General features: G+C 38.0%; 1 long non-coding RNA gene across 1 annotated transcript; it reads right to left on the minus strand.

The window, feature by feature from the left end:
* Window positions 1-865: 865 nt before the first annotated feature.
* On the minus strand, window positions 866-23,671 carry LOC113619850 (uncharacterized). Its single transcript, XR_003432568.1, has 2 exons — window positions 23,634-23,671; window positions 866-976 (listed from the first exon to the last, which is right to left on the minus strand). It is a non-coding gene; the product is annotated as an uncharacterized LOC113619850 (long non-coding RNA).
* Window positions 23,672-26,516: the final 2,845 nt, after the last annotated feature.

Raw genomic sequence — 26,516 nt, forward strand, 5'->3', positions numbered from 1 at the left:
TAATTTTATGAATAAAATATGTGTGGAAATTTGTTCTCTTTCATGTCATATGAGTACCTACATAATAGTCTTGATTTTGCCTCTTGGTCAACAAAGCCTGAAATATTTATTATCTGGACCTTTCAAAAATGTTTGTTAATCCCCATCTGAGAACAATGGAAGAGGAAAACTGACTAACCCTTCTTTGGGGAAGGGACCATTTGTTATTATATATTTTTTAATAATCACATATAATAGTACTTAGAAAAATTCTCTGAAAGTAGAAACATGGAAGACATTGATATCCTACCCTAATAATGGCAGATGGAGGAGTAGCTTAATGATAGTGACCAACCATCACTAAATGATGACTACAGTGACTGAAGACAATGAATACTGCTATCTGCTTGCCCTTTAAGGCATAGTAAGGTGAAGGGGAATTGATGAACCTCTTCCTTGTGATTAGTTTTTTTTTTTACATCTTTACTGGAGTACTATTGCCCCACAATGGTGTATTAGTTTCTGCTTTACAACAAAGCGAATCAGCTATACCTACACACACGTTCCCATATCTCCTCCATCCTGCGTCTCCCTCCCTCCCACCCTCCCCACCCCACCCCTCCAGGCTGCCACAAAGCACCGAGCCGATCCCCCTGTGCTACGCGGCGGCCTCTCACCAGCCACCTACCCCACGCCCGGTAGTGTATACATGTCCATGCCCCTCCCCCGCCCCGTCACAGCCCACCCCTCCACCTCCCCATATCCGCAAATCCACTCTCCAGTAGGTCTGCATCTCTATTCCCGTCCTACCCCCATGCTCTTCATGACTTTTTTTTTCCCTTAACTTCCATACACATGTGCTAGCACATGGTACCCGCCTTTCTCCCTCTGACCCACTTCACCCTGCACGACAGACTCCAGGTCCATCCACCTCACCACAAACAGCCCAATTTCGTTTCCCTCCATGGCTGAGTAATACTCCACTGTATACATGTGCCTCTATCTCCGGGCTATTGTAAATAGAGCTGCAATGAACATTATGGTACATGACTCTTTTTGAATTATGGTTTTCTCAGGGTATATGCCCAGTAGTGGGATTGCTGGGTCATATGGTAGTTCTATTTGTAGTTTTTAAAGAAACCTCCATACTGTTCTCCACAGTGGCTGTATCAATTTACATTCCCACCAGCAGTGCAAGAGGGTTCCCTTTTATCCACCCCCGCTCCAGCATTTATTGTTTCTAGATTTTTTGATGATGGCCATCCTGACTGGTGTGAGATGATATCTCATTGTAGTTTTGATTTGCATTTCTCTAATGATTAATGATGTTGAAAATTCTTCCATGTGTTTGTTGGCAGTCTGTATATCTTCTCTGGAGAAATGTCTACTTAGGTCTTCTGCCCATTTTTGATTGGGTTGTTTGGTTTTTGGTTACTGAGCTGCATGAGCTGCTTATAAATTTTGGATATTAATCCTTTGTCAGTTGCTTCATTTACAAATATTTCTACCATTGTGAGGGTTGTCTTTTGGTCTTGTTTATAGTTTCCTTTGCTGTGCAAAAGCTTTGAAGTTTCATTAGGTCCCATTTGTTTATTTTTGTTTTTATTTCCATTTCTCTGGGAGGTGGGTCAAAAAGGATCTTGCTGTGATTTATGTCATAGAGTGTTCTGCCTATGTATTCCTCTAAGAGTTTGATAGTTTCTGGCCTTACATTTAGATTTTTACTCCATTTTGAGCTTATTTTTGTGTATGGTGTTAGGGAGTGATCTAATCTCATGCTTTTCCATGTATCTGTCCAGTTTTCCCAGCACCACTTATTGAAGAGGCTGTCCTTTCTCCACTGTACATTCCTGCCTCCTTTATCAAAGATAAGGTGACCATATGTGCTTGGGTTTATCTCTGGGCTTTCTATCCTGTTCCATTGATCTATATTTCTGTTTTTGTGCCAGTACCATACTGTCTTGATTACTGTAGCTTTGTAGTATAGTCCAAAATCAGGGAGCCTGATTCCTCCAGCTCCATTTTTCTTTCTAAAGATTGCTTTGGCTATTCGGGGTCTTTTGTGTTTCCATACAAATTGTGAAATTTTTTGTTCTAGTCCTGTGAAAAATGCCAGTGGTAGTTTGATAGGGATTGCATTGAATCTGTAGATTGCTTTGGGTAATAGAGTCATTTTCACAATATTGATTCTTCCAATCCAAGAACATGGTATATCTCTCCATCTATTTGTATCATCTTTAATTTCTTTCATCAGTGTCTCATAATTTTCTGCATACAGGTCTTTTGTCTCCTTAGGTAGGTTTATTCGCAGATATATTATACTTTTTGTTGCAAAAATAAATGGGAGTGTTTTCTTGATTTCACTTTCAGATTTTTCATCATTAGTGTATAGGAATGCCAGAGATTTCTGTGCATTAATTTTGTATCCTGCTACTCTACCAAATTCATTGATTACCTATAGTAGTTTTCTGGTAGCATCTTTAGGATTCTCTATGTATAGTATCATGTCATCTGCAAACAGTGACAGCTTTACTTCTTCTTTTCCGATTTGGATTCCCTTTATTTCCTTTTCTTCTCTGATTGCTGTGGCCAAAACTTCCAAAACTATGTTGAATAAGAGTGGTGAGAGTGGGCAACCTTGTCTTGTTCCTGATTTTAGTGGAAATGCTTTCAGTTTTTCACCATTGAGGATGATGTTGGCTGTGGGTTTGTCATATATGGCCTTTATTATGTTGAGGAAAGTTCCCTCTATGCCTACATACTGCAGGGTTTTCATCATAAATGGGTGTTGAATTTTGTCGAAAGCTTTCTCTGCATCTATTGAGATGATCATATGGTTTTTCTCCTTCAATTTGTTAATATGGTGTATCACATTGATTGATTTCCGTATATTGAAGAATCCTTGCATTCCTGGAATAAACCCCACTTGATCATGGTGTATGATCCGTTTTATGTGCTTTTTGATTCTGTTTGCTAGTATTTTGTTGAGGATTTTTGCATCTATGTTCATCAGTGATATTGGCCTGTAGTTTTCTTTCTTTGTGACATCCTTGTCTGGTTTTGGTATCAGGGTGATGGTGGCCTCGTAGAATGAGTTTGGGAGTGTTCCTCCCTCTGCTATATTTTGGAAGAGTTTGAGAAGGATAGGTGTTAGCTCTTCTCTAAATGTTTGATAGAATTCGCCTGTGAAGCCATCTGGTCCTGGGCTTTTGTTTGTTGGAAGATTTTTAATCACAGTTTCAATTTCAGTGCTTGTGATTGGTGTGTTCATATTTTCTGTTTCTTCCTGATTCAATCTTGGCAGGTTGTGCATTTTTATTTGTCCATTTCTTCCAGGTTGTCCATTTTATTGGCAGAGAGTTGCTTATAGTAATCTCTCATGATCTTTTGTATTTCTGCAGTGTCAGTTGTTACATCTCCTTTTTCATTTATAATTCTGTTGATTTGAGTCTTCTCCCTTTTTTCCTTGATGAGTCTGGCTAATGGTTTATCAATTTTGTTTATCTTCTCAAAGAACCAGCTTTTAATTTTATTGATCTTTGCTATCGTTTCTTTCATTTCTTTTTCATTTATTTCTGATCTGATCTTTATGATTTCTTTCCTTCTGCTAACTTTGGGTTTTTTTTGTTCTTCTTTCTCTAATTGCTTTAGGTGCAAGGTTAGGTTGTTTATTCGAGATGTTTCCTGTTTCTTACGGTAGGATTGTATTGCTATAAACTTCCCTCTTAGAACTGCTTTTGCTGCATCCCATAGATTTTGGGTCGTCGTGTCTCCATTGTCATTTGTTTCTAGGTATTTTTTGATTTCCTCTTTGATTTCTTCAGTGATCACTTGGTTATTAAGTAGTGTATTGTTTAGCCTCCATGTGTTTGTATTTTTTACAGATCTTTTCCTGTAATTGATATCTAGTCTCATAGCGTTGTGGTCGGAAAAGATACTTGATACAATTTCAATTTTCTTAAATTTACCAAGGCTTGATTTGTGACCCAAGATATGATCTATCCTGGAGAATGTTCCATGAGCACTTGAGGAGAATGTGTATTCTGCTGTTTTTGGATGGAATGTCCTATAAATATCAATTAAGTCCATCTTGTTTAATGTATCATTTAAAGCTTGTGTTTCCTTATTTATTTTCATTTTGGATGATTTGTCCATTGGTGAAAGTGGGGTGTTAAAGTTCCCTAGTATGAATGTGTTACTGTTGATTTCCCCTTTTATGGCTGTTAGTATTTGCCTTATGTATTGAGGTGCTCCTATGTTGGGTGCATAAATATTTACAATTGTTATATCTTCTTCTTGGATCGATCCCTTGATCATTATGTAGTGTCCTTCTTTGTCTCTTCTAATAGTCTTTATTTTAAAGTCTATTTTGTCTGATATGAGAATTGCTACTCCAGCTTTCTTTTGGTTTCCATTTGCATGGAATATCTTTTTCCATCCCCTCACTTTCAGTCTGTATGTGTCTCTGGGTCTGAAGTGGGTCACTTGTAGACAGCAAATATATGGGTCTCGTTTTTGTATCCATTCAGCCAATCTGTTTCTTTTGGTGGGAGCATTTAGTCCATTTACATTTAAGGTAATTATCGATATGTATGTTCCTATTCCCATTTTCTTAATTGTTTTGGGTTCGTTATTGTAGGTCTTTTCCTCCTCTTGTGTTTCTTGCCTAGAGAAGATCCTTTAGCAGTTGTTGTAAAGCTGGTTTGGTGGTGCTGAACTCTCTCAGCTTTTGCTTGTCTGTAAAGGTTTTAATTTCTCCATCAAATCTGAATGAGATCCTTGCTGGGTAGAGTAATCTTGGTTGCAGGTTTTTCTCCTTCATCACTTTAACTATGTCCTGCCAGTTCCTTCTGGCTTGCAGAGTTTCTGCTGAAAGATCAGCTGTTAACCTTATGCGGATTCCCTTGTGTGTTATTTGTTGTTTTTCCCTTGCTGCTTTTAATATGTTTTCTTTGTATTTAATTTTTGACAGTTTGATTAATATGTGTCTTGGTGTATTTCTCCTTGGATTTATCCTGTATGGAACTCTTTGTGCTTCCTGGACTTGATTAACTATTTCCTTTCCCATATTAGGGAAGTTTTCAACTATAATCTCTTCAAATGTTTTCTCAGTCCCTTTCTGTTTCTCTTCTTCTTCTGGAACCCCTATAATTCAAATGTTGGTGTGCTTAATGTTGTCCCAGAGGTCTCTGAGACTGTCCTCAGTTCTTTTCATTCTTTTTTCTTTATTCTGCTCTGCAGTAGTTATTTCCACTATTATATCTTCCAGGTCACTTATCCGTTCTTCTGCCTCAGTTATTCTGCTATTGATCCCATCTAGAGTATTTTTAATTTCATTTATTGTGTTGTTCATCGTTGTTTGTTTCATCTTTAGTTCCTCTAGGTCCTTGTTAAATGTTTCTTGCATTTTGCCTATCTATTTCCAAGATTTTGGATCATCTTTACTCTCATTATTCTGACTTCTTTTTCAGGTAGACTGCCTATTTCCTCTTCATTTGTTAGGTCTGGTGGGTTTTTATCTTGCTCCTTCATCTGCTGTGTGTTTGTCTGTCTTCTCATTTTGCTTATCTTACTGTGTTTGGAGTCTCCTTTTTGCAGGCTGCAGGTTCGTAGTTCCTGTTGTTTTTGGTGTCTGTCCCCAGTAGCTAAGGTTGGTTCAGTGGGTTGTGTAGGCTTCCTGGTGGAGGGGACTAGTGCCTGTGTTCTGGTGGATGAGGCTGGATCTTGTCTTTCTGGTGGGCAGGTCCACGTCTTTTGGTATATTTTGGAGTGTCTGTGGACTTATTATGATTTTAGGCATCCTCTTTGCTAATGGGTGTGGCTGTGTTCCTGTCTTGCTAGTTGTTTGGCATAGGATGTCCAGCACTGTAGCTTGTTGGTCATTGAGTGAAGCTGGATGCTGGTCTTGAGATGGAGATCTCTGGGAGATTTTCACTGTTTGATATTATGTGGAGCTGGGAAGTCTCTTGTGGACCAGTGTCCTGAAGTTGGCTCTCCCTCCTCAGAGGCACAGCACTGACTCCTGGCTGCTGCACCAAGAGCCTTTCATCCACATGGCTTAGAATAAAAGGGAGAAAAAGTAGAAAGAAAGAATTGGTAGAAGTAGAAAGAAAGAAAGATAGAAAGAAAGAAAGAAAGAAAGGAGGTTGGGAGGGAGGGAGCAAGGAAGGAAGGAGGGAAGGAAGGAAAAAAAGAAAGGAGATAAAGTAAAATAAAATAAAGTAAGATAAAATATAATAAAGTTATTAAAATAAAAAATAATTATTAAGAGAAAAAAAAGAAAAAAATTTAAAAAACAAACAAGAAAACGGACGGATAGATCCCTAGGGCAAATGGTGGAAGCAAAGCTATACAGACAAAATCTCACACAGAACCATACACATACACACTCACAAAAAGAGGAAAAGGGGAAAAAAATCATAAATCTTGCTCTCAAAGTCCACCTCCTCAATTTGGGATGATTCGTTGTCTAAAGGAGGGAAGGAAGGAAAGAAAGAAAGAAGATAAAGTAAAATAACGTTATTAAAATAAAAAATAATTATTAAGAAAAAAATTTTTTAAAAATGGACGGATAGAACCGTAGGACAAATGGTGGAAGCAAAGCTATACAGACAAAATCTCACACAGAAGCATACAAATACACACTCACAAAAAGAGGAAAAGGGGAAAAAATCATAAATCTTGCTCTCAAAGTCCACCTGCTTAATTTGGGATGATTGGTTGTCTATTCGGGTATTCCACAGATGCAGGGTACTTCAGGTTGATTGTGGAGCTTTAATCCGCTGCTTTTGAGGCTGCTGGGAGAGATTTCCCTTTCTCTTTTTTGTTCTCACAGGTCCCAGGGGCTCAGCTTTGGATTTGGCCCCGCCTCTGCGTGTAGGTCGCCGGAGGGCGTCTGTTCTTCGCTCAGACAGGACGGGGTTAAAGGAGCGGGCCTGCGACAGCAGAGGCCGGCGTGACGTTGCACCAGCCTGAGGCGTGCCGTGCGTTCTCCCGGAGGAGCTGACCTTGATACCGGGACCCTGGCAGTGGCGGGCTGCACAGGCTCCCCGGAAGGGGGCTGTGGATAGTGACCTGTCCTCGCACACAGGCTTCTTGGTGGAGGCAGCAGCTGCCTTAGCGTCTCATGCCTGTCTCTGGGGCCCGTGCTTTTAGCCGCGGCTCGCGCCCGTCTCTGGAGCTCCTTTAAGCAGCGCTCTTAATCCCCTCTCCTCGCGCACCAGGAAACAAAGAGGTAAGAAAAAGTCTCTTGCCTCTTCGGCAGGTCCAGACTTTTCCCCGGACTCCCTCCTGGCTAGCCACGGCGCACTAACCCCCTGCAGGCTGTGTTCACGCCGCCATCCCCCGTCCTCTCCTGGCGCTCCGACCGAAGCCCAAGCCTCAACTCTCAGCCCCGCCCGCCCCGGCGGGTGAGCAGACAAGCCTCTCGGGCTGGTGAGTGCCGGTCGGCCCTGATCCTCTGTGGGGAAATCTCTCCGCTTTGCCCCTGTGATTAGGTTTTGAAGAGTCAATTGAGGACTTATATGAGGTATCCAAATCTAAGATACTGACAACTCAAAAATCAGAGGTTCAAGTGTGTTAATTAGCTCATATTTTAAAAAGCAGGTACATCTCTAAGAATACTAAGTTTCTCAGTCATTCATGCCCAATATGCATGGTTTTCACCATGATAATCAGATTGCTTTTTGTTTAGCTGTTGCAGGGAATGGCTGGTATAAGCAAAGGAAGAATAGATGGGAAAAAAAGAAAATGTGATCTTGGATCCTGAAAAACTGGAAGAGGGTGACACTGTGTGTGCCACTCCACTGGGTGAATTTTTATTTTTGTCAGCCTGAGAACTGTCCCCTAAGAGTAAGAAAGAGGAAAAATAGTTAACTTGAAGATGTGGGAGAAAGTGTGGGAGAAGATGTGGAGGACACCAAGGAAACTTGTTTCATTTCACAATTTTATCTAAGGACCAGATCTCCTTATATACCTATGTTATGCTGCCTGCATATAATTAGGAAATCAGTAGGGAGATATTATTACATTAATTTTGATGTTGAAGATACTTTAATAGGCAAGTTGTATGTGGAATCATTTAAGTTTTATCATATACAGTTATTTCCTAATACTTTTTCTGTGGTTGCATCATGTCCTTTCCTAAGGGATTACTTGAGACTAATAATCATTTATAAAGCAATACTGTGGCACTATTTTCAAGGAGAATCTCTTAGCAATATGAATGAAGATGGAGGCCAAGCTGGTGAATTAAGATAAACCATAAGCCCACTGACTCCTGTCCTCTCAGCCACCCATTGGGAGGAGTTCCTTGTGATCCACCACAAGGAGGAGATCTAGATGAGTTTCTCAAAGTGCTCTCCTCAGCTTAGTGAAACTTATTAATTGGAATTACTTGAGAAATTCATTGTCTTAGATTCAAGTTCCAAATTTGGGGATTCTATGTAGTACGTTTAATACATATGTAGGAAAAACTAACTATTTTGTCTTCACTGTGCTCTACTTTAGATAAAATGGTAAGCAAAATGGGAGAGAGCTTACCCTCATGGTACCATCATCTACCTGCCGTCTAATGTGCGTGTGACCCTCCAGTCTCCCGTAACTCATTAATATCCAGCATCAGTATGTGTTCAGTCTTTAATGCATGCTTATTGTTATCTTCATTCCCACCTAGGATTGATCTAAGAAATTAAGAAATTATGAAATTGGGTTCATCAGAGTGAAGACAGATACCTTTTATAATAATAACAACTAACTTTAAAGAGCACTTATTAAGGGGCAGGCCCTATGCTAAGTGCTAAGTTCGCCTGCATTATTTCATATATTCCTCTCAACAACTTTATGTGGTAGGTAGTATATTTTTCCATTTTATAAATGAAGAAACAGCAGCTTAGAGAAGTTAAGTAACTTGCCCGAGGTCACATCATAAGTGAGCTGTGTTTCAACACAACTCTTGACTCTCTCAAGTCTGAGTTCTTAAACACTGAGATATAACATTTTTCTATAAACCACCGATTATTGCCAGATAATAATTGGTTATCATACAACTGTCTGTCTTATAAGAAGGTTAGAATCAGCCAATGGATACATTGACTAGGCAAAGTAATTCCACCTAGAAGGAAAGAGCAAAGCCTGGAGAGGTAGAACTGGTATGGGTGTTGGTAGAGTAGCATGTTCACAATGAAGAGACTTTCTTGACCAGCAGTGACTCCACATTGGAGTCATGGAAACCAAAATCAGGTAGATCAATGCCATATGTGAAAAATCTTGAAAGCCATTTACAGGAGTTTGAATTTAATGCAGCAGACAATGTAGTGTTATGGAAGTTCTTAAACTAATGCAGTAGCTTACAGGATGCATTGGAGTTGACTAAAATTGCTCTGTAGTTTGGTTCTGAGGCATGGTGTTTGGCGGAGATAGAAAGTGCATCCTAGTGGGAGGAGAGAAGGGAAAATGAGTAGGTAAACTTTAAGTGTATTGAAATTAAAGTAAATTTAAGATGTTATTGGCTGGTTATCCAAGTAAATATGCTCCATAGACAGTTTGAATTAAGATATTGTTTTTTCACTGAGCAGCACTGGGATTGGCAATTGCAGTCTATATATAGGGATGTTCATTGAAGAGGAGAAGATGGAATAAGTGTCAGTGAAGAAGAGCAGACGGCCAAGATAATAGCTTTGATGGAAACCCACAGTTTGGTCATGGGAGGAGGGAGAAAAGCCAACAAAGGAAGCAAAGAAGAATCATTCATTAAGGTTGGAGAACAAAGGGGTACAATGTCCTGGAAACCAAGAGAAGGCCAAGAATGAAGGAGCAGGTACTGGACAGTGTCAAAAGTCATAAAGAGGCTGAAAAAAACATTCAGGAGGATGAAACCTGAGGAGAGATTGGAGATCAATGGTGACACTTGAGAAAGAATTCAATAAGGTAGAAACGGTAGGAACAGATTTCAGGGAATACTTAGGCAGGTATGTCAGTGAAGGCAATTAACAAGAGTCCTAGCTTGAGAACTTTGGCACTAAAAAAGAGAGAAATTGAACTATTCCAGCATAACACACCCTTGATTTCATAATAAAAGACAATAGAAAAGTGAGATTCATCTAAGAGAACTTCACTTGCTAGCTGCATTTGCTGGAGCCTCTATTATTTTCTTGTGGCAGAAAAGACAGTGGTAGAAATTTGCCTTTTTAATAATGAATAGTGAAAAACACAATTCTCTATTTCTATGTTGCCTTTCCATCAGCATTAACTTTACATTTTCCTTAACTTGTCATCTTCTGTGCTGGCAGTAGGAGAAAAAAAAAAAACATGCTTATCTACTGAGATAAAAGTGAAATTTTCAAGACTGTCTATGTACATGATTTCTCTCCTGACTTTTCATTGGCAACAGAGTGTCTAATGTTCAAGGACAAGAGGAATCAGACCGCAGGGTGCCCGCCAGCTCTCCAGGGGACAGAAACCCACTTTTGCATGCATATAAATGAGTCCTGAAGTAGGTTGTGAGATAAGAAGTGGTATAATGTAATAGAGCGCTACACTGCAAGGGGACCTGGACTCTCCTGATGGAGGGGGAAGGTAGATGCTGTATGGCTGGAGTAGATAATGACCTTAGAAAAGAATCTTTCCAATCTTTCAGAGGCATGATGTATTTTCCCTGAGTGCTGTGCCAAGATGGCATGTTGTTTAATTGTGTAAAATATAAAACCGAACAGCTCCTTTCCTCTCACCTTCCAAAAATGCTTACGCTTACAAGGGGAAAGTTTAGCATCAGTTTCCATTCATTTCAAAGGATTACAAAAAGATTGATGTGGAGATATATTGATCTTTTGAAAGGTCAGCAGCAGATTCATAGTTCAAGGTACTACTTCTGAATAGACAAAATGCTAAGTAACGGGAGGAACCACAGGATGAAACAAGGGGAAAAAAACCACGGAAGAATGCCCCATGTAAAATCAACTACATTTTATTGTTTTTGTTCCTAAAGAACAATATAACATAGTGTATGTGTGTATACACATACACAACATTATCATTTACATTAAGGTTAGAGTTCAGACAATTAATTCAGTGATTGCAAGGAATAATTAGAAATATATTTCAGTTTTGTGGTGTAACAAAGTTAGGAAAAAAGAGAGACATACAGAGAAGGGCAACGGAGGTGGAAAAAGAGAGAAGAAAGCGATAAAAATGGAGTGAAGGGGATATAAAGAAGAAACTTAAGGAAAATGAGGGTGAGAGAGAAAGGGAGAGGAAGAAAGGGGTATGTATTCATTGAGCACTTCCTGTATTCCCAGAACCGCATAAAGAGCTAAGAGAGAGGGAGGATGGCAGAGCGATGGAAAAGAAGGCCTGATGAATCGTCTCTACATTCCGAGATGATTGTGCTGGTTGGCCATCTGTTGCCCTTTTTACTCACCCACTGTTCTTTGCCTGGTTAGGTGCACCAAAATAGGTGTGCCTGCTTGGCACCATCCTTTAAAATCAGGACTAGATTTCTAGCAGTTTAGATCAGTCCTTTCAGAGTTTGCAATAATACATCTTATTTTATTTTCAAAGTTCAAAGCAAATTTTTGAAATAAAGTTTTAGTTTCCTTTGGGATCTTTGAGGTTTCTTCTTAATCTGTGAAGGAATGACTGCATTTTAGAGGCCGACTTTGGAACCTCAGTGTGTCGTTGCACAAGGTGTTGCAGGAGGAAGTCGTTTGACATTCAAAACACAAGATATTGCATTTTAACACCTCTGATGGTTTATTTTTGGAATCAGCTATTATTTTATTATGGTGAGCTCTTCCGGCTCCTTGTACATTCAAGTCACCCCACTCTTTTTGTGCTTTTGGTATGTCTCAGTGAGAAATACCTTACTGGATCCATCCCTCCATCCATTCCTTTCTCCCTCCTTTCTACCTTCAGAAATGCCCACTATAGTTCATAGCTCTTTAATTGCTTCTCTTGAACAGTGTCTCAGGATTCCAGGGGAAGCATATTGATCTCTGACCTGCCTCACCTAAGTAACCTCATATGAAACTTGGACAAAATCCATCAATGTGCTTCACATCACCTGTCAACTCTAGCCCAGTTACTGAAAACCAATGTACATTTTACCTGGTTCTTTCTAAAACGGTTTCATTCAGGCTGACCACAAACTTCTGAGATATTAAATACATTTTAATATATATTTAAGTATATTCTCCCCCTTTTAAAGTTACTGTATTACAAGTTCCACAACTATAAGGATTTTGGTTTCTACTAGACAGATTCCCCAAGGTGTGATAAATATGTGTTGCTTTTATCTCTGCACAGTACTGAATTGATATAACACTAAAGGTCTCTGAAATGACTTCCTTAAAAATTGGATGCATATGTAACAGTGCATTCAGTACATTGCATGTATTTATATATACATATAGGCTTTTATGGTTGACTTCTTCATGACCACTAAGAGCTACCACAGCAGCCTTGAACTGTGAACTCTTGGCTACTAAAGTAGCACATTGTTTTGCAAATATTCTCAATATATGAGGGCTCTTCCATATTATCTTAAAGTGAATTTTTTGTTTTTTGGCTGTACCAAGTGTCAGGCATGTGAGATGTCCAACCAGGGGATCGAACCCAGGCCCCCTGCAGTGGAAGCATGGAATCCTAACCACTGGACTGCCAGGGAACTCCCATAAGGTGAATTTTTTTTTAAATATGGCCGTTTCTCAACTGTGGCCTCTCCCTCTGCCATTATTTTGCTTTCTGGGGAGTAGTTTAGACTCTTATAGCTCATGAAACCTTTGACTCGATGGTCTTCCTTTGTGACAACTCTAATGCTATTGAACTGAATTGTAGCATATGGGTTTTACAGAGGTTGTAGTTGTCACCTTCAAGGAAATGATCAAAAACAAAGGGTAAAGGACAGCAAGTATTTAGGAATTGTTAGGAGAATTTTGACATTACGAAGGGCTCATAAACATCTCTGTAGTCTTGCAGGGTTGACACATATTTATAAGTAAGGTGATCAGAAGAAACCTTGTATAGGCCTGAAGTGACTTCAGGAGCAGATTCCACTGAAAGATGAAAAGACCATATCTCCACAGGGACTAAGTTATAATGATGTACTCTAACTCTGCTTAGGTTAGTGCCGACTAAGTTAGCCCTTGCATTTCCAAAAAAGCATTCTCCATCCTACATAGATTATGCCTTTAATGTAGAAATTGGCAAACTATGACCTGCCAGGCAAATCCAGTCTGCCACATATTTTTGTAAATAAAGGGGTTTTTTTTGTTTGTTTTTTGTCTTGATTTTTATTACTATTCAGAAAACTTAATCCAAATGGTGTTAACTGAGGCACCAATTAACTTTTGACCCAGTAGGAAAAGATGCAATAAAAAAAATAGTAAAACTAGGACAAAATCAAATACACGAAGCACTTACATGCATAAGTAACATTCAAAAGCAAGCTAATTATAAAATGTCTCAAAATTCTACTATTACATTGTAAAGTCACAACTAATATAAATCTTAAAAATGTAGCTGGATCCTTTTTCTTTTTAATTTTTGAATTTTATTTTATTTATTTATTTTTTATACAGCAGGTTCTTATTAGTCATCAATTTTATACACATCAGTGTATACAGGTCAATCCTAATCTCCCAATTCATCACACCACCACCACCATCCCCCAGCCGCTTTCCCCTCTTGGTGTCCATACGTTTGTTCTGTACATCTGTGTCTCAATTTCTGCCCTGCAAACCGGTTCATCTGTACCATTTTTCTAGGTTCCACATATATGCGTTAATATACGATATTTGTTTTTCTCTTTCTGACTGACTTCACTCTGTATGACAGTCTCTAGATCCATCCACATGTCTACAAATAACCCAATTTCGTTCCTTTTTATGGCTGAATAATATTCCATTGTATATATGTACCACATCTTCTTTATCCGTTCGTCTGTCGATGGGCATTTAGGTTGCTTCCATAACCTGGCTATTGTATATAATGCTGCAATGAACTTTGGGGTGCATGTGTCTTTTTGAATTATGGTTTTCTCTGTGTATATGCCCAAATAGTGGGATTGCTGGATCATATGGTAATTCTATTTTTAGTTTTTTAAGGAACCTCCATAGTGGCTGTATCAATTTACATTCCCACCAACAGTGCAAGAGGGTTCCCTTTTCTCCACACCCTCTCCAGCATTTGTTGTTTGTAGATTGTCTGGTGATGTCCATTCTAACTGGTGTGAGGTGATACCTCATGGTAGTTTTGATTTGCATTTCTCTAATAATTAGTGATGTTCTCTAATAATTAGTGAAGCTTTTCATGTGCTTCTTGGCCATCTGTATGTCTTCTTTGGAGAAATGTCTACTTAGGTCTTCTGCCCATTTTTGGATTGGCTTGTTTGTTTTTTTAATATTGAGTTGCATGAGCTGTTTATATATTTTAGAGATTAATCCTTTGTCCGTTGATTTGTTTGCAAATATTTTCTCCCATTCTGAGGGTTGCCTTTTCGTCTTGTTTATGGTTTCCTTTGCTGTGCAAAAGCTTTTAAGTTTCATTAGGTCCCATTTGTTAATTTTTATTTTTATTTCCATTACTCTAGGAGGTGGATCAAAAAAGATCTTGCTGTGATTTATGTCAAAGAGTGACCTTCCTATGTTTTCCTCTAAGAGATTTATAGTGTCCGGTCTTACATTTAGGTCTCTAATCCATTTTGAGTTTATTTTTGTGTATGGTGTTAGGGAGTGTTCTAATTTCATTCTTTTACATGTAGCTGTCCAGTTTTCCCAGCGCCACTTATTGAAGAGACTGTCTTTTCTCCATTGTATATCCTTGCCTCCTTTGTCATAGATTAGTTGACCATAGGTGTGTGAGTTTATCTCTGGGCATTCTATCTTCTTCCATTGATCTATGTTTCTGCTTTTGTGCCAGTACCGTATTGTCTTGATTACTGTAGCTTTATAGTATAGTCTGAAGTCAGGGAGTCTGATTCCTCCAGCTCCATTTTTCGTTCTCAAGATTGCTTTGGCTATTCAGGGTCTTTTGTGTCTCCATATGAATTTTAAGATTTTTTGTTCTAGTTCTGTGAAAAATGCCATTGGTAATTTGATAGGGATTGCATTGCACCTGTAGATTGCTTTGGGTAGTATAGTCATTTTCAAAAAATTGATTCTTCCAATCCAGGAACATGGTGTATCTCTCCATCTGTTGGTATCATCTTTAATTTCTTTCATCAGTGTCTTATAGTTTTCTGCATACAGGTCTTTTTTCTCCCTAGGTAGGTTTATTCCTAGGTATTTTATTCTTTTTGTTGCAATGGTAAATCGGAGTGTTTCCTTAATTTCTCTTTCAGACTTTTCATCCGTGTATAGGAATGCAAGAGATTTCTGTGCATTAATTTTGTATCCTGCAACTTTACCAAATTCATTGATTAGCTCTAGTAGTTTTCTGGTAGAGTCTTTAGGATTCTATATGTATAGTATCATGTCATCTGCAAAAAGTGACACTTTTACTTCTTCTTTTCCAATTCGTATCCCTTTTATTTCTTTTTCTTCTCTGATTGCCATGGCTAGGACTTCCAAAACTATGTTGAATAGTAGTGGCGAGAGTGGACATCCTTGTCTTGTTCCTAATCTTAGAGGAAATGCCTTCAGTTTTTCACCATTGAGAATGATGTTTGCTGTGGGTTTGTCGTATATGGCCTTTATTATGTTGAGGTAGGTTCCCTCTATGCCCACTTTCTGGAGAGTCTTTTATCATAAATGGCTGTTGTATTTTGTCAAAAGCTTTTTCTGCATCTATTGAGTTGATCATATGGTTTTTATTCTTCAATTTGTTAATATGGTTTATCACATTGATTGATTTGCATATATTGAAGAATCCTTGCATCCCTGGGATAAAGCCCACTTGATCATGGTGTATGATGCTTTTAATGTGTTGTTGGATTCTGTTTGCTAGTATTTTGTTGAGGATTTTTGCATCTATATTCATCAGTGATATTTGTCTGTAATTTTCTTTTTTTGTAGTATCTTTGTCTGGTTTTGGTATCAGGGTGATGATGGCCTCATAGAATGAGTTTGGGAGTGTTCCCTCCTCCACAATTTCTTGGAAGAGTTTGAGAAGGATGGGTGTTACCTCTTCTCTAAATGTTTGACAGAATTCACCTGTGAAGCCATCTGGTCCAGATTTTTGTTTGTTGGAAGATTTTTAATCACACTTTCAGTTTCATTGCTTGTGATTGGTCTGTTCATATTTTCTGTTTCTTCCTGGTTCAGTCTTGGAAGGTTATACCTTTCTAGGAATCTGTCCATTTCTTCCAGGTTGTCCATTTTATTGGCATAGAGTTGCTTATAGTAAGTAGTCTCTTAGGATGCTTTGTATTTCTGCAGAGTCTGTTGTAACTTCTCCTTTTTCATTTCGAATTTTATTGATTTGAGTCCTCTCCCTCTTTTTCTTGATGAGTCTGGCTAATGGTTTATCAATTTTGTTTATCTTCTCAAAGAACCAGCTTGTAGTTTTATTGATCTTTGCTATTGTTTTCTTTGTTTCTATTTCATTTATTTCTGCTCTAATCTTTATGATTTCTTTCCTTTTGCTAACTTTGGGATTTGTTTGTTCTTCTTTCTCTAGTTCCTTTAGGTGTAAGGTTAGATTGTTTATTTGAGATTTTTGTTGTTTATTGAGGTAGGCTTGTATAGCTATAAACTTCCCTCTTAGAACTGCTTTTGCTGCATCTCATAGGTTTTGGATCATCATGTTTTCACTGTCATTTGTCTCTACGTATTTTTTGATTTCCTCTTGGACTTCTTCACTGATTTCTTGGTTATTTAGTAATGTACTGTTTAGCCTCCATGTGTTTGTGTTTTTTATGTTTTTTCCCCTGTAATTCAGTTCTAATCTCATAGCATTGTGGTCAGAAAAGATGCTTGATATGATTTCAATTTTCTTAAATTTACTGAGGCTTGATTTGTGACCCAGGAAGTGATCTATCCTGGAGAATGTTCCGTGCGCACTTGAGAAGCAAGGGTAATCTGCTGTTTTTGGATGGAATGTCCTATAAATATCAACTAAATCTCTCTGGTCTATTGTGTCATTTAAAGCTTGTGTTTCCTTATTTATTTTCATTTTGGATGATCTGTCCATTGGTGTCAGTGAGGTGTTAAAGTCCCCCACTATTATTTTGTTACTGTCGATTTCCTCTGTTATAGCTGTAAGCAGCTGCCTTATGTATTGAGGTTCTCCTATGTTGGGCGCATATATATTTATAATTGTTATATCTTCTTCTTGGATTGATCCCTTGATCGTTATGTAGTGTCCTTCCTTGTCTCTTGTAACATTCTTTATTTTAAAGTCTATTTTATCTGATATGAATATTGCTACTCCAGCTTTCTTTTGATTTGTATTTGCATGGAATATCTTTTTCCATCCCCTCACTTTCAGTTTGAATGTGTCCCTAGGTCTGAAGTGGGTCTCTTGTAGACAGCATATATATGGGTCTTGTTTTTGTATCCAGTTCGCAAGCCTCTGTCTTTTGGTGGGAGCATTTAATCCATTCACGTTTAAGGTAATTATCGATATGTATGTTCCTGTGACCATTTTCGTAATTGTTTTGGGTTTGTTTTTGTAGGTCCTTTTGTTCTCTTGTGTTTCCCATTTAGAGAAGTTCCTTAGCATTTGTTGTAGAGCTGGTTTGGAGGTGCTGAATTCTCTCAGCTTTTGCTTGTCTGTAAAGCTTTTGATTTCTCTGTGGAATCTGAATGAGATCCTTGCCAGGTAGAGTAATCTTGGTTGGAGGTTCTTCCCTTTCATCACTTTAAGTATATCATGCCACTCCCTTCTGGCCTGTACAGTTTCTGCTGACAAATCAGCTGTTAACCTTATGGGAGTTCCCTTGTATGTTATTTGTCATTTTTCCCTTGTTGCTTCCAATAATTTTTCTTTGTCTTTAATTTTTTGCCAATTTGATTACTAAGTGTCTTGGCATGTTTCTCCTTGGGTTTATCCTGTATGGGACTCTGCGCTTCCTGGACTTGGGTGGCTATTTCCTTTCCCATGTTAGGGACGTTTTCGACTATAATCTTTTCAAATATTTTCTCGGGTCCTTTCTTTCTCTCTTCTCCTTCTGGGACCCCTATAATGCAAATGTTGCTGTGTTTAATGTTGTCCGAGAGGTCTCTTAGGCTGTCTTCATTTATTTTCATTCTTTTTTCTTTATTCTGTTCCACAGCAGTGAATTCCACCATTCTGTCTTCCAGGTCAATTATCTGTTCTTCTGCCTCAGTTATTCTGCTGTTGATTCCTTCTAGTGTAGTTTTCATTTCAGTTATTGTATTGTTCATCTCTGTTGGTTTCTTCTTTAATTCTTCTAGGTCTTTGTTAAACATTTCTTGCATCTTCTTTATCTTTGCCTCCATTCTTTTTCTGAGGTCCTGTATCATCTTCACTATCATTATTCTGAATTCTTTATCTGGAAAGTTGCCTATCTCCACTTCATGTAGTTGTTTTCCTGGGGTTTTATCTTGTTCCTTCATCTGGTATGTAGCCCTCTGCCTTTTCATCTTGTCTATCTTTCTGTGAATATGTTTTTTGTTCCACAGGCTGCAGGATGGTACTTCTTCTTGCTTCTGCTGTCTGCCCTCTGGTGGATGAGGCTATCTAAAAGGCTTTTGCAAGTTTCCTGTTGGGAGGGACTGGTGGTAGGTAGAGCTGACTGTTGCTCTGGTGGGCAGAGCTCAGTAAAACTTTAATCTGCTTGACTGCTGATGGGTGGGGCTGGGTTCCCTCCCTGTTGGTTGTTTGGCCTGAGGCAACCCAACACTGGAGCCTACCTGGGCTCTTTGGTGAGGCTAATGTCAGACTCTGGGAGGGCCCACACCAAGGAGTACTTCCCAGAACTTCTGCTGCCTGTGTCCTTGTCCCCATGGTGAGCCACAGCCACCCCCCACCTCTGCAGGAGACCCCCCAACACTAGTAGGTAGGTCTGGTTCAGTCTCCCCTGGGGTTACTGCTTCTTCCCCTGGGTCCCAATGCGCACACTACTTTGTGTGCCCTCTAAGAGTGGAGTCTCTGTTTCCCCCAGTTCTGTCGAAGTCCTGCAATCAAATCCCCATAGCCTTCAAAGTCTGATTCTCTAGAAATTCCTCCTCCCGTTGCCAGACCCCGAGGTTGGGAAGCCTGACATGGGGCTCAGAACCTTCACTCCAGTTGGTGGACTTCTGTGGTCTAAGTGTTCTCCAGTCTGTGAGTCACCCACGCAGCAGTTATGGGATTTGATTTTACTGTGATTGTGCCTCCCCTACCATCTCATTGTGGCTTCTCCTTTGTCTTTGGATGTGGGGTATCTTTTTTGGTGAGTTCCAGTGTCTTCCTGTCGATCATTGTCCAGCAGCTAGTTGTGATTCTGGTGTTCTCACAAGAGGGAGTGCTGTAAATAAAGTTTTATTGGAACACAGAAACACCATTTCTTTATGTCTTTTCTACAGCTGCTTTCCTACCACGCCAGCTGAGTTGAGTAGTTGGGGCAGAGACTGTTTGGCCCACAAAGCCTGAAATATTTACTCTCTGGCCCTTTATTTAAAAAAAAAAAAAAAGCCAGTCCCTGCTCTAAAGGGTACAAAGAAGTACTAAAGAATTTTGAGTCATAGAAAATATAGAAGAATGTTTTAATTCAGGTTCTTAGTAGAAATAAATTTATTTATGCTGTGTTACTCCGTACCTAAAATGTCTCAGCATTAGGAGGAATCTTAGAAAACACTAACTCCAACTCCCTACTAACAGAAATGCAGCTAGAAAATTTTGCTTTGTTCTTTGTGAGGAGGTTACGCTGGTAAGTAAAGTGAAAAGAGTAAACAGCTAACTGAGGGAATGATTTGCCTATTTATGAGAACTGAGGAAGCAGCCAACATATAGACAAGTATAACTGTGACATAAAGAGAACCAACACTGCTCTGCTGGCATTTGCTATATTAATAATAAATCATTCTTTAGTCCTAATTTATTTCAGTAGGGCTAGTACTTGGCAATATGTTCTCAAATTTGAGCTATTCTGGACAAGTAAAAGCAGTAAAACTTAGTTTCTTTTATGTTATAATCCACAAATGTATGTTAATTAATGTTCTCCTTCCTCCAGACACTCTGCATCAGTAAGTTTACTGTTTTTTGTTTTAACAAAAAAATGAACTTCTCTTCTCCATCTTTTATATCTGGAAGTCACTCTATAATTGCACAGGATGAAGTCACTCTATGATTCCACTATAATTCCACTCTATAATTCCTTCAATTCCAAGGAAATGAAGGTTTCACTGGTAGTAGGGTAAAAATCTCAATGGCCAATGATGACAAGTTGAGATATATGTGAAAATCCTGGAGCCATGTGTTTAATGAAATATGCCTAGCTTTGGGAAAATATTGAAATTTGGAGAAATTTGTATTGCACGATTCCTTTTGTAGCTTTTTTCACTGTCCCTTACTGACAGTGAAATGTATAGTATATATCTGTTTGTGTACATAAGATAGATATAGATATAGATATAGATATAGATATATACCCACACACATATACACACAAACACACACACACACCTTGGTTAGCTCCTAAAATATTTTTAGCATAATACTTTAAGAGGAAAAGTTATTTTTGACAAGAATTACAAATTCACTAGTTGAGTTTATTTTTGTAGATTTTCAATTTTTATTACAAATAGAATTATAAAGTGAATTAAGCTAATGAACATCTCTTAGTAGGCTGGTAAGTCATTCACAGAAAAAGAGTTAGGAAAAAAAAAGAATGAATTCATTGATTAAAAACCTTGCAGTATAGAAAAGTCCATCTCTTTCTGGAGTCAGTAACTAGCTACTTCTTCTGTCCATGCTTTATTATATCACCTTACTGAGTTCTGAAAAGTCAACATTTCTCAATTATCCAATATATTTTTCTTAATTTCAGGTAGTACCATGAACTTGATTAGTTCTTCAAAGGGTTAACTGAGATGGAAAACTGGAAGGTAGATATGCAGCAGAAGAAACAGAGATTGCTTTGTGTGGAGACTTATGCTAAATCTTACTCTGCTCTTTTGGACCAGTACCTCTAAGATGTGCTGCGTTTGTGTCACAAGTTCTAAAAGTGACATTCTTTTGGAAATCCAGGTAAATGTAATCTTAGTGCTATCATTATTTAAATAAAAGCTGTTTTCAAATAACCAAGCTGTCATGATGTCAAACAGGGAATCTACTGTGGTAAGTCAGAAGATGGAAAAATGGTGCCAATTGTCACCGAGTAAATGAAAAAATTTTCTAGGAGTTAGACCTTGGGCTGCCTTGTATGTTAATGAACTCTTTAATCCAGCAAATGTTCAAGCTTGATGATTTTTGCCAGAGATGTAGAGATGCCAATACTGAGCAACAAACTTGACCAGATGACTTAATGTCTTTCAGCTAACTCTAATATTCCATAGTTTTATGTTATTGAGTTTCAATTCTTGGGACAAATAAATATTCAGCCATATGCATTCAAGTACAGAATAATGGGAAGTAAAGACCTTATGAAACACAAATAATTTGGTTGTCAACAAAGACACAGATTCTCCAGATGTGTTGGTTTTATCTGGATTATTCAATATAAATGTGTTAGAACAACACACTATCTGATTCAGATGTTATGAAAACTTTGGTTATAATATTGACCTATAGGTAATTGAAATGTATAATCTGTACAATATTGATTGTAGGTAAACCTAGATAGCATAGTCACCATCAAATATTCATTTAATAAGTAATTGTTGCATGTTTCTTATATGCCAGCATTTTGCTAGGCTCTGGGAATCCAATGGTAAATGATAAAGATGTAGTGTTATGGATCATATAGTCTAGTAGAATATTCCATATGATAAAGAAATTAACAGTCAAGTGAATAAGAATAAGTGTAAACTGGGATAAATGTCAAGAAGGAGAGCAACATCGTGCTAATATTAAAAATAATTGAGTATTCAGGTGCCACTTCAGAGTATTTTGGAAAGGCCTTACTGAGGAAGTGAGATCTACAAGATGCAATCATAGGAAAGGGGTGGGGGGAGAGGCAAGCACTACAGGCTGAAGGAACAGAATATGCTAAAAACTCGAGGTGGGAGGTGTTGAAGTATTGAAAAAAGGCCAGCAGAGTTGCAGAGTTGGAGTCTGGTGAGCAAGGTAAGCAAGGGCAAGATGGACAAAAGATGAGATTGGAGTCATAGGCATGAGCCAGGTGATACAGAGCCTTGGAAAAAGTTTGAAATACAAGGCCATAGAAAAATTTAAAGCAGAGGATCTATATGATCTGAATTACATTTTAAGAAGGTATCTCTTGCAACTGCTGAAATGAAATGTGAGGGAACAGAAACAGCAGAAGGACAGAGATGGTTAGAAAGCTGTTGCTGCAATCCAAGTGAGCACTGGTCAAGTCTTGGACTCAGGTAAAAAGGAAGAGATAAAAAGAAGTAGAAAGATATAATATTTAGTCTAGAGACAGACTCAATATGATGTGTATGGAGGGTGATGGAAAGAAAAGAAGATCTATTGTTTTTGATTACCTTAATAGGCTCCTAAAGTGTTAATTTTTTTGTTTTTTATTTATTTATTTTTATGTGGCCATGTTCTTAGTTTTGCAGAATTTTTTTCCTGTTTCTACTTTATACTTTTTTCTTTGTTTTGTTTTTGGCTTTTGGTATAGCTTAATATTTTATTAGACAGAGAAGTTCCATGTTTTATTAATTTACTTTCTTGTCTTGTTGAAGATAGTATTACAATATCTATAACTATATTGCTTTTGGAGTTTATTATATTTGGATTTTCTGAAACTAATTGCATGATGTCATCAGAAAGGGGTTGCACATTCTGCCTGAATAGTGAGAAGGTTTTGTTCATAGTAGTCTGCTTCCACCTGACTTGTCTAGTGAGGAAATTATTCCAATATTTTATATCTCTTCTTTATCTTTCATAGTATTTCACATGTTTTACAACTGAAATGTATTCTTTCTTATTCCACATGTGAGGCTGTCCAGTGGCTATCCATTTGTATTCTTGTTAATATAGGGTTGGCCAAAAAGTGACTTAGGTTTTAAGTAAAAATAAAAGACACATTTTTCATTTTCACCAAGAACTTTACTGAGCAACGTATTAACCCTTTTTTTCTTAACATCTTTATTGGAGCATAATTGCTTTACAATGGTGTGTTAGTTTCTGCTTTATAACAAAGTGAATCATCTATACATATACCCCCATATCTCCTCCCTCTTGTGTTTCCTGCCCACCCTCCCTATCCCACCCCTCTAGGTGGTCACAAAGCACAGTGCTGATCTTGTGCTATGTGGCTGCTTCCCATTAGCTATTTATTTTATATTTGGTGGTGTATATATGTCCATGCCACTCTCTCACTTTGTCCCAGCTTACCCTTCCCCCTCCCCATGTCCTCAAGTCCATTCTCTATGTCTGTGTCTTTATTCCTGTCCTACCCCTATGTTCTTCAGAACCTTTTTTTAAATATATATATTCCATATATATGTGCTAGCATATGGTATTTGCTTTTCTCTTTCTGACTTACTTCACTCTGTATGACAGACTCTACGTCCATCCACCTCACTACAAATAACTCAATTTTGTTTCTTCATAAGGCTGAGTAATATTCCATTGTATATATGCACCACATCTTCTTTATCCATTCATCTGTGGATGGACACTTAGGTTGCTTCCACATCCTGGCTATTGTAGACAGAGCTGCAGTGAACATTGTGGTACATGATTCCTTTTGAATTATGGTTTTCTCAGGGTGTATGCCCAGTAGTGGGATTGCTGGGTCATATAGTAGTTCTATTTTTAGTTTTTTAAGGAACTTCCATACTGTTCTCCATAGTGACTGTATCAATTTCTATTCCCACCAACAGTGCAAGAGGGTTCCCTTTTCTCCACAGCCTCTCCAGCATTTATTGTTTGTAGATTTTTTGATGATGGCCATTCTGACTGGTGTGAGATGATATCTCATTGTAGTTTTGATTTGCATTTCTCTGATGATTAGTGATGTTGAGAATCCTTTCATGCGTTTTATGGCAATCTGTATATCTTCCTTGGAGAAATGTCTATTTAGGTCTTCTGCCCATTTTTGGATTGGCTTGTTTGTTTCTTTGATATTGAGCTTCATGAGCTGCTTGTAAATTTTGCAGATTAATCCATTGTCACTTGCTTCATTTGCAGATATTTTCTCCCATTCTGAGGGTTGTCTTTTCATCTTTTTTATGGTTTCCTTTGTTGTGCAAAAGCTTTTAACTTTCATTAGGTCCCATTTGTTTATTTTTGTTTTTATTTCCCTTTCTCTAGGAGGTGGGTCAAAAGGGATCTTACTGTGATTTATGTCATAGAGTGTTCTGCCTATGTTTTCCTCTAAGAGTTTGATAGTGTCTGGCCTTACATTTAGGTCTTTAATCCATTTTGAGTTTATTTTTGTGTATGGTGTTAGGGAGTGTTCTAATTTCATTCTTTTACATGTAACTCTCCAGTTTTCCCAGCACCACTTGGTGAAGAAGCAGTCTTTTCTCCATTGTATATTCTTGCTTCCTTTATCAAAGATAAGGTGACCATATGTGCATGGGTTTATCTCTGGGCTTTCTATCCTGTTCCATTGATCTATATTTCTGTCTTTGTGCCAGGAGCATACTGTCTTGATTACTGTAGCTTTGTAGTTTAGTCTGAAGTGTGAGAGCCTGATTCTTCTAGCTCTGTTTTTATTCCTCAGGGTTGCTTTGGCTATTTGGTGTCTTTTGTGTTTCCATACAAATTGTGAAATTTTTTGTTCTAGTTCTGTGAAAAATGCCAGTGGTAGTTTGATAGGGATTGCATTGAATCTGTAGATTGCTTTGGGTAGTAGAGTCATTTTCACAGTGTTGATTCTTCCAGTCCAAGAACATGGTATATCTCTCTATCTATCTGTATCACCTTTAATTTCTTTCATCAGTGTCTTATAATTTTCTGCATACAGGTCTTTTGTCTCCTTAGGTAGGTTTATTCCTAGGTATTTTATTCTTTTTGTTGCAATGGTAAATCAGAGTGTTTCCTTAATTTCTCTTTCAGATTTTTCATCATTAGTGTATAGGAATGCCAGAGATTTCTGTGCATTAATTTTGTATCCTGCAACTTACCAAATTCTTTGAGTAGCTCTAGTAGTTTTCTGGTAGAGTCGTTAGGATTCTCTGTGTATAGTATCATGTCATCTGCAAACAGTGACAGCTTTAGGTCATCTTTTCTGATTTGGATTCCTTTTATTTCTTTTTCTTCTCTGATTGACGTGGCTAAAACTTCCAAATCTATGTTGAATAATAGTGGTGAGAGTGGGCAACCTTGTCTTGCTCCTGATCTTAGTGGTAATGGTTTCAGATTTTCACCATTGAGAACAATATGGGCTGTGGGTTTGTCATATATGGCCTTTATTATGTAGAGGTAAGTTCCCTCTATGCCTACTTTCTGGAGCGTTTTTATCATAAATGGATATTGAATTTTGTCAAAAGCTCTTTCTGCATCTATTGAGATGATCATATGGTTTTTATCCTTTAATTTGTTAATATGGTTTATCACATTGATTAATTTGCATATATTGAAGAATCCTTGCATTCCTGGAATAAACCCCACTTGATCATGGTGCATGATCCTTTTAATGTTCTGTTGGATTCTGTTTGCTAGTATTTTGTTGAGGATTTTTGTTCATCAGTGATATTGGCCTGTAGCTTTCTTTCTTTGTGACATCTTTGTCTGGTTTTGGTAACAGGGTTATCGTGGCCTCATAGAATGATTTTGGAGTGTTCCTCTCTCTTCTATATTTTGGAAGAGTTTGAGAACGATAGGTGTTAGCTCTTCTCTAAATGTTTGACAGAATTCACCTGTGAAGCCATCTGATCTGGGGCTTTTGTTTGTCGGAAGATTTTTAATCACAGTCTCAATTTCAGTGCTTGTGATTGGTCTGTTCATATTTTCTATTTCTTCCTGGTTCAGTCTCAGAAGGGTGTGCTTTTCTAAGAATTTGTCCATTTCTTCCAGGTTGTCCATTTTATTGGCAGAGAGTCGCTTGTAGTAATCTCTCATGATCCTTTGTATTTCTGCAGTATCAGTCATTACTTCTCCTTTTTCATTTATAATTCTGTTGATTTGAGTCTTCTCCCTCTTTTTCTTGATGAGTCTGGCTAATGGTTTATCAATTTTGCTTATCTTCTCAAATTTTGCCTTCTTCTCAAAGGACTGCCTTTTAGTTTGATTGATGTTTGCTATTGTTTCCTTCAATTCTTTTTCATTTATTTCTGATCTGTTGTTTATGATTTCTTTCCTTCTGCTAACTTTGGGGTTTTTTGTTCTTCTTTCTCTAATTGCTTTAGGTGCAAGGTTAGGTTGGTTATTTAAGATGTTTCTTGTTTCTTGAGGTAGGATTGTATTGCCATAAACTTTCCTCTTAGAACTGCTTTTGCTGCATCCCATAGGTTTTGAGTTGTCGTGTTTTCATTGTCATTTGTTTCCAGGTATTTTTAAATTTCCCCTTTGATTTCTTC

The sequence above is a fragment of the Aethalodelphis obliquidens genome, unplaced genomic scaffold (assembly GCF_003676395.1).
Source record: "Aethalodelphis obliquidens isolate GAN/ISIS:26980383/991018 unplaced genomic scaffold, ASM367639v1 scaffold1, whole genome shotgun sequence".
Classification (NCBI taxonomy): domain Eukaryota; kingdom Metazoa; phylum Chordata; class Mammalia; order Artiodactyla; family Delphinidae; genus Aethalodelphis; species Aethalodelphis obliquidens.